Genomic DNA, 8,172 nt, shown 5'->3' with positions numbered 1-8,172 from the left:
ATGTTGGATGATGGGTATGAGTCCATTATATTATTCTACTTTCGTGTAAGCCTTAAATTTTCTATATTAGACGGTTGTTTCGTTTTGTTTTAATGTATCTTGACCTTATGCTCTCTTTGGCCTCATTTCTCTAGTTTCTCTTCATATTGAAATTTCTTCAAAGATTAATCACTCCCTCACTCCTGTTCTCTCAATTCTCTCTGGTTTGGTTTTCAGCTCTGTTGCTCCTTTTGAAATTATTCCTGCCGAGGTCACCAAGGGTGTTACTAAATCCAATGGTCACTTTTCTATTGTCCTCCTCTTCCTTGACCTCTCCGTGGCATTTTACACTTCTGATCCCTCCCTCTTGCTTGGAACACTTTTCTTCCCTTGACTTCTGCGAGGCCGCTCTCCTGATTTCCCTCCAACTTCAATGGCTACTATCTATACCAATTCCAGTCCCACGATTTTGAATACACTACAGGTTCTCAACTTCCGGATTTAAATCTCTAGCCCTGCTCTCATCCCTAAGAATTCTCTTTCAACACCTTCCTTTGTGGTATCTCCACTTGGATATCTCAATGGCAGCTCAGGTATAACATGGTCAAACTCCATTTTGGTTTCTCCTATAGCTGCTGCTTCCCCAGTCTTCCTTATCACATTTAAAAGCACTGCCATTCATCCAGTTTCCCATCCTTGAAGCCTCTCTCCTTCAAGACCCCTGTCTAATCCATCAGCAAATCTGGTCACTTCTACTTTCAATTAGGGCCCTGAATCACACCTCTTCTCCCCAGCTCCCTGGTTCCTCTCTGCTCAAGCTCTCACCTGGGCAACCTGATATCCCAGAAAGCATTGCCAGGGCTTTCACCCATCATTTCAGTCTTTCCACTCCTTCCACTGTTTAATCTCCTTTATCTTTATGTTCATCTCCACTCCTTAACGTTTTAATCTACTGAATTTTTAAAATGTTTTCTAAACAAACAATGGGCTTTCCATCAGAAGCCGGTATAACTGAAATCTGGCCTGATGTCAAGGATTTGTTTCACAATGACAGGCAGGGGAAGTGGGTGGAGAGTGAGGGACAGACAAAACCAGACGGTCTGTGTTGATCATTGTATTTGAGTGATGCGCACCTGGGGGCTCATTTTACCATCATGACTTTCGTTTATGATAAAAACGAATATGACCGACTTCTCCGTAACTTTATGGACAGGAAGTCTTACCGGGGTCTTCAGGTCAGACCTAGTGGCTGTGATCTCGACCATTTAGTGAGGGCTGACTGTTATTAACTGCTATTAGCGCGGCACTGATCCTTCCCAAGCTCCACCAGGGCAGGGGCCCAGCGCTCTCCGGCGGGCTCACGTCTGCAGCGCCCGCCCCCGCCTCGGTGCCTGCTCCAGGCCGGTGGCCAGGACACCTTGGCGGCAGCGGAGCGAGGACGCCGCTACTTCCAGGCAGAGGCCCCGCACGTGCAGCCTCAGGGACCCCGGGCACCTGCCTCCCCCGCTCCCACCGCGGGCACGCGCCTCGCCGCCCGGGGGGCCGGATGAGGACTGAGAAGGCAGGATGGCTATGGGAGTCAGAAAAGGTTAAGGGTCGACGTCCGGACAGAGCCCTGGGGTGAGGGGGGACGGGCCGAGGGGATCTCAAGTCGAAACCAGAACAAAGGTTGGAAAGAGCAGAGCCCGAGGGCGCGGCGGCCCACCCAGCGCCAGGGCTGGAGGGCGGTTGCGGCCCGCTGCGCCCGGGTCCAGGTGTCGGGGTGTGGCCGGACCGAGCCGGCTGCGGCCGCCCGGGTCACCCTCCTCGGCGGAAGTGCCCCGGGGTGCCGGCGACGCCGGACGAGCCTGGGGGCGGGGCGGGGCGGGGCGGGGGACTCTGGGCCGCCTGTCCGCGCCGAGCCGCTCGCCGTCGCCTTTGTGTCCGGATCTGGGCGAACGAAACCGTCCCCGGCTTGCTTTCCGGTCCGAGTTCCCTTTTCAGACCCGCTCCCACCCACTCCGCCCAGGCCCTCGGAGGCCGGAGGAGAGACTCGGTCGTTTAAAAGTAGATGTGGCCCCCGCCCGCGCCGCCTGCGGAAGTGGCGCGGTGCCCGAACCTGGCCGGTCCTCCTCCCCGCCTTCCCCGCCCCGAGGCAGCTGTGCGCGGGCCCGGGCCGCACAGCGAGGCGGCGGGGCTGTGCCGTGCGTGGCGGGGCCGCGGCGGGAAGGCAGAGGCCGGGTGCCGGCGCGGCTGCGGCGAGGAAACCCCGCAGAGCAGGAGGCCGGGTGCTGGAAGGTCCGCCCCCATTATTCGGGGCCCGAGGGTCGAAGGCACGAGGACGGAGTAGACAGGACGCTGCCCAAGGGGCAGGCAGCGCTTGCACACAGGATCTGTGATGTCAGCAAGCCGCCTCTCTGTGCCTCGGCTTCCCGGTCTGTATAATGGGAATGGCATTTGTGCGGTGTACCTGCGGTGCTGGGCAGATCGCCCCTCGGCCTCCTTGCTCCTGAAGGAGATGCGCGCACAAATCTAGCAAAGGTGCCATAATACGCTTCCACGAGGGACAAACCCAGTTATACAGGTTTTCGCTCCGTCCTTCCATTAAATATTCTGAGGCTTCTGGCACCGGGCCCGTGCTGGGCGGAGGCTGTCGTGATGAAAGCAGGAGGCTGGGCCTGGAGGAGCCAATAGAAGAGACTCTTTCCCTCTGGCCAGGAAGTGGGCCCTGGAAGCCTCCGGAAGCCAGCCTGCCTGCCCTGGGCCCTTCCGTGTAGCCGGGCCCAGGGTCTCCAGGTAGTGCCATCCACTTGGAGTACCTGCTCCCTGAACTGGTTTTAGAAAGGCACGTGACCTGAACACGGTTGGTTCTTCTAAATGATGGTAAGATTACTCGGTGTAGACTGTGAGAAGCCAGACCCTGACCCTACAGTAGGCTGAAAGATACTTTTCTGTTGCCACCTCTGCATTATAAAGAGCTCCAAAGGGCCCCCCTTTCCTCCCCAACTTTTCTCAGTCCTGCAGTGCTTAGTGCCTGGTGCCTTCCCTCGGTCGGTACCAACACTGGCTTACTTGGTCTTATCCAGGGCCTGTGCCCAGGCTGTTCAGTAGGTGAATACTGAGTGAATGGAGTCTTCTTTTGTCCCCCCCTGCACGCACCCCACAAGATGTAACTAATTAATAATCCCACCTACCGTTTACTGAGTGTCTGTGCAGTGCGAGGTTCTATGCCAGGTGCTAAGTTCATGCTCTCCTATAAGAGGGGGCATAGACAGGTCACTTGGGCAGCGCAGCCAAGCCCAAGCCGGACGCTGGCGTTGGATGGACTCTGCAGGCAATGGGCTGCCCAGCCTGCTCGGCCAGGCTTGCACAGCTCCAGTGTCAGAGAGGCCCGATGTTCCCAGCGCCAGCACCTGGGCGGTCATTGTGGAAGCTTGCAGGACCATCAGTTCAGCCAGGGTCCACGTCCTACTGATTCTACCCCTAAATGTCCCTGAACTCCATCCAGGTCTCACCATTTGTCCCCAGATCATCCAGAGCACCCTTCCCCTCTGACTGCCATTTCGCCCTTTTTAATCCATCCCTACCCTACACCTTCTGGAAAAAGCAAATTCCCACCTTAAAACCCCAGGCAGTGGGCTCTTTGCCCTCTGAATAAATCCATACTTTGGGGGACGGCTCAGGAGGCTCTGGCCAGCCCAGGCTCCATAGTTTTAGCCTGTTCTCCAGCCACCCCGCTGCAGGCTTTACGATGCAGCAAAACGGAACACTTCTCACTTCCCTGCCTTGCCTCAGCCGGGCCTTCCCTCTGGGGTTCCACCATCCACACCTGCCTCTCCAGGGAGAGCCCAGTGGTCTGAATGCTGCCAGATCGAAGTCACCTGTTTGCTCTTCTGGTTCCTCTGCAAGGACTGTGAGCTCCTAGAGGGCAGGACTATCATTTCGCACAGACTCCCTAACGTCCAACACGGCGTGTGTTGAGTGAGTCGAATGAATGACACAATAAGTGAATGAAGGGGCTGCATATGAGGCCAGCCTGTCCCCGTGGTCTCCAGTGAGTTTCCCAGACACAGCTCAAGCAAATAACCCTAACCTGGTTACACTCCACCCAACAGACAAGATCAAGGGCAGGTCGAGGTTGGGAGCTATGAATCCAGGAAGCCCCAGGCCTTGCCACAGGGCACTGCTGAAGGCCAAGTAAATCCCATCCCTCCCTCACCTCAGGCCACCCTGTCGATGATCCCAGAAATCTGTCCCGCACCTCAGCTCCGCTGCCTGAGGACACCTCTGGGCTTCCTGTCAGACTTTTCTGCAGAGGACGGGAGGGATGGGATTTGATATTAGCTGACATTTACCGCCTGCCAGGGATTTGCGAAAGGCTTTCTATGTATAATTTCATTTAATCCTCACATTCCCACTGTACAGTTGGGGAAAGTGAAGCACAGAAAAGTTCAGCAACTTGTGAGGATGCAGTTTCAGAAAGTGTCAGGGCTGGGATTTGATCGTAGCTTGTCTCCCTCCACTATGATTTGAATTTAGGATGAACAGTGGGCCTTTCTTGGCTCACTGGCTTGCAGGGGCCATGGGCTACCTGGGGATAAGCTGGTCTTCCTTCCCTCAGTGCGGTTGAGAAGCAGAATCTGAGGGAACCTGCAGAAGTGACCTTGTTACCACAGTAACAGCCCTGTCACTGCAGCTGGGATTTTGCAGGCAGGATATCAGTGGTACCAGCACATGCCCCGCCTGAGAAGTTCAGGCAGCACCAAAGTGGCTGCACCTGTTAGGGTTCCAGGGCGGTGAGTGGGGCAAAGCCACAGAGGTGGGCCCAGGGGTGAGGGGCCCTGCTGTATTGTGTCAGACTGAGGCAACTTCCAAAATATACAACATGCAGGACAGTGCCCATCGTGGAATAATTGCTTTTCTATTCAAAAACCTTCAGTGGCTCCAAATAATCTGCTGTGATTTACCCCTGTGGGATGAATAGGATGTAGACTGGCCATAATGTGTTTTTTCACCATTAAAAACAAACATCTAGGGAGTTCCCTGGCGGCCCAGTGGTTAGGACCTGGCGCTTTCACTGACGTGGGCCGAGGTTCAGTCCTTGGTTGGGGAACTCAGATCCCGCAAGCGTGGCCAAAAAATAAAATAAATAAATAAAAAGCCATCTGGATTCTAGCTCTGCCATTCCTCTCCCATCTGGGCTTCTTTCTCACCCCCGCACCCCATGGATCCAGCACAGACCTGCTTCAATTTTCACCTTGACTGCTGTGATAATTTCTCCATTATTCTCCCACTACAAGCATCCGTTGGCTCAACAAGTATTTCTTAGCTGGAGGCTGTGCTTATAGCTGGGGAATCCAAAGAGTAGGCCCACTCCTGCCTCCTGGAACTGGTGGTCCAGCAGGAAGTGCCTGCAACACCAACCATTGTCAAAACCCAGTGTAAAGATATGGGGAGCTCAGGTGTTCCTGAAATGCTCAGAAGGACAGAGGTGAGCTAGGGGAGGCATGGGGTGAAGGGCAGAGAGATGAGAAGCTTGAGGGCTGGGCAGGGCTGGAGCCCAGAGGGCATCATACACATTACACTGCAGGCAATGGATGCGGGGTCCACTGAGGGCAACAGGGAGAGGCAACAACTTGTCCAGTTTCTTTTTTTTTTTTGGCTGCACCATGTGGTGTGCGGGATCTTACTTCCCTGACTAGGGATCGAACCTGTGCCCCTGCAGTGGAAGCATGGAGTCCTACCACTGGAACACCAGGGAAGTCCCAACTTCGTCCAAGTTCTAACCTGATTACCCCACCATGGGCTCACCAGGATAGCCCTGGGACCCGATAACAATTCCAGCCTTGGTCTCCCTTGTAAAAAGGGGGGACTGGGTGAGATAGTCTTTCAAACCTTTGAACAATTTTAAACCCTAGAGAAAGGTCAGATTTGCACCACAGAAAGTTTTCTCAGGCTGGGGAAAGGCTATGCCAGGCCTCTCTCGCTGCTCCCTAATCCATCCTAGGATACCTGAGGTTACAATAAAGGGCCCACACCCCCTCCCCATTAACTTGGAATGTTGGACTTTTTATTTTTCAAAGTAAATTAGAAGTTTAATATATAATGGAATAGAGCTTTAAAATGTCAAGTCACTGTAACACTAGGGTTACTTTAATAGGAGGTAACTGAAAAAAACAATCTTGGAACGTTACAACCACAGTGAAAATGGATGAACTATATCTGCATAGACCAACCAGGAATGAGCTCTAAAATGTAGCTGAATCAAAGAAGGGTTCAGGAGGGCCTGTGGAGTATGAACCCATATGTTTTTTGTTTGTTTGTTTGTTTTGTTTTGTTTTTGGCTGCATTGGGTCTTCGTTGCAGTGCACGGGCTTCTCATTGCGGTGGCTTCTCTTGTTGCAAAGCACGGGCTCTAGGCGTGTGGGCTTCAGTAGTTGTGGCCCGTGGGCTCAGTAGTTGTGGCCCGCGGGCTTAGTTGGTCCGCGGCATGTGGGATCTTCCCGGACCAGGGATCGAACCCTTGTCGCCTGCATTGGCAGGGGGATGAATAACCACTGCACCACCAGGGAAGTCCAATCCCATATGTTAAAGTTCTCATTTTTTTTCCAACTGTAAAATGAGGATATAAAATAGTGGGACCTCACAAGTTAGTTGTGAGGATTTAATGAGGTTATGCTCCTATGACAGGAACAACGCCTGTAACTTGGTAATCACTCAATAGATGTTAGGCATTCTTACTGTTCTTAAAATTATTTTGGAAACCGTTGGAAGTGTGTACTCCACAATCATAACAGTGGTTGGTGACCCAGACATTATAAGCAAGTAAACACTCACACAAACATGTAATTGTTTTTTTTTTAATCTGCATGCTATTTTAGTTCCATTAGAAAAATATTATCTATATAAAATTTGGTCCAGTTTCTTCTCCTTTACCTCTACCGTTCAAACTTAAATGCTTTAATTTTACTCAAGTAAAAGCAGAATCATGTATCTGACATGAGAACTAAATAGTTCACATCATTAAATTAATAGAGTCTAATTGAATTAGGTGTGCTCTTTATTATTTCTCAGGAATAGTAACTCATCTTTCCTACATGCTGTTTCCCTTTACTTTTGTTTTTCTGAGTAACTATGTAATGTGTGTCTCTTTTCCCACATCCAGTAATATGAGTGTTATAGAAGTGTAATTTATAACATCAGTAACTAGATTCATCATTAATCTTCAACTCATGTTCAATTCCCCTTATTATATGGTATTTCCATAATAACTTCAGATATTTCAGTCAACCGTACACTTTCCAACAAATACTGTAAAAATTAAGATGTTAATTTTAAAACATTATTAAAATTCCAGACTGAATAACACTGGGCCCACTTAGAGCGATGCTGTCACTAGAGGTCCTTGGACAGCTACTGCTTCAATCTCAACACGGCCTCCTTTGGGCAAAGCAGCAACCTGGTAAGCAGCTCTTGCAGGAAAGCTACTCTGGAAATATTGCTTGTAGATGTCATTGACAGTATTGAAGTCGTTTATGTCAGCCAACAAAACAGTTGTTTTTACCGCATTCATCAAGTCACAGCCTGCTGCTTTCAGAATTTCACCCACGTTTGTAAGAGCTTGTTTAGCCTCTTCTGCCACCCCTCCTGGCACAAGCTCTCCACTTGCAGGATCCATGCCTAGCTGTCCTGAAATGTAAATGGTCCTGTCGACTAACACAGCCTGACTGTAGGGACCAATGGCCGCTGGGGCTTTCGCGGTGCTGATCACCTTTCTGATCAAAGACGACATGGCTAATCCTTTTTCCTTGCCGCCCCTCGAAGACAGCTACCACGTATGCTGCTTCTACTCATGTCTCACGGGTCTCATGTGATTGTTAATTATGATAAACGCAAAGCAGGAAAACGGACCTGAGGGACAAGCGTGGGAGTCAGCAAGCAAAGGGAAGGATACAGGCTTTGGGGTCTCCTCCCCAGACCACGAGAATTCAGTACTCAGGAATTAGGGAAAATGCGACTTCATGCTGAAGGGAGAAAGGTTACTAAAAAGAAGCTGAGAGGGCTTCCCTGGTGGCGCAGTGGTTAAGAATCCGCCTGCCAATGCAGGGGACACGGGTTCGAGCAATGGTCCCGGAAGAGCCCACATGCCGCGGAGCAACTAAGCCCATACACCACAACTACTGAAGCCCCCGAGTGCCCGTGCTCCCCAACAAG

At 51.5% G+C, this 8,172-nt stretch overlaps 1 pseudogene; it reads right to left on the bottom strand.

The window, feature by feature from the left end:
- Positions 1–7,004: 7,004 nt before the first annotated feature.
- Positions 7,005–7,855, bottom strand: LOC137202516 (2-iminobutanoate/2-iminopropanoate deaminase pseudogene; annotated as a pseudogene).
- Positions 7,856–8,172: the final 317 nt, after the last annotated feature.

The sequence above is a fragment of the Pseudorca crassidens genome, chromosome 11 (genome assembly GCF_039906515.1).
Source record: "Pseudorca crassidens isolate mPseCra1 chromosome 11, mPseCra1.hap1, whole genome shotgun sequence".
Lineage (NCBI taxonomy): Eukaryota > Metazoa > Chordata > Mammalia > Artiodactyla > Delphinidae > Pseudorca > Pseudorca crassidens.
The sequence above is the reverse complement of the archived record's forward strand: the minus strand, read 5'-3'. Positions and strand labels throughout refer to the sequence as shown.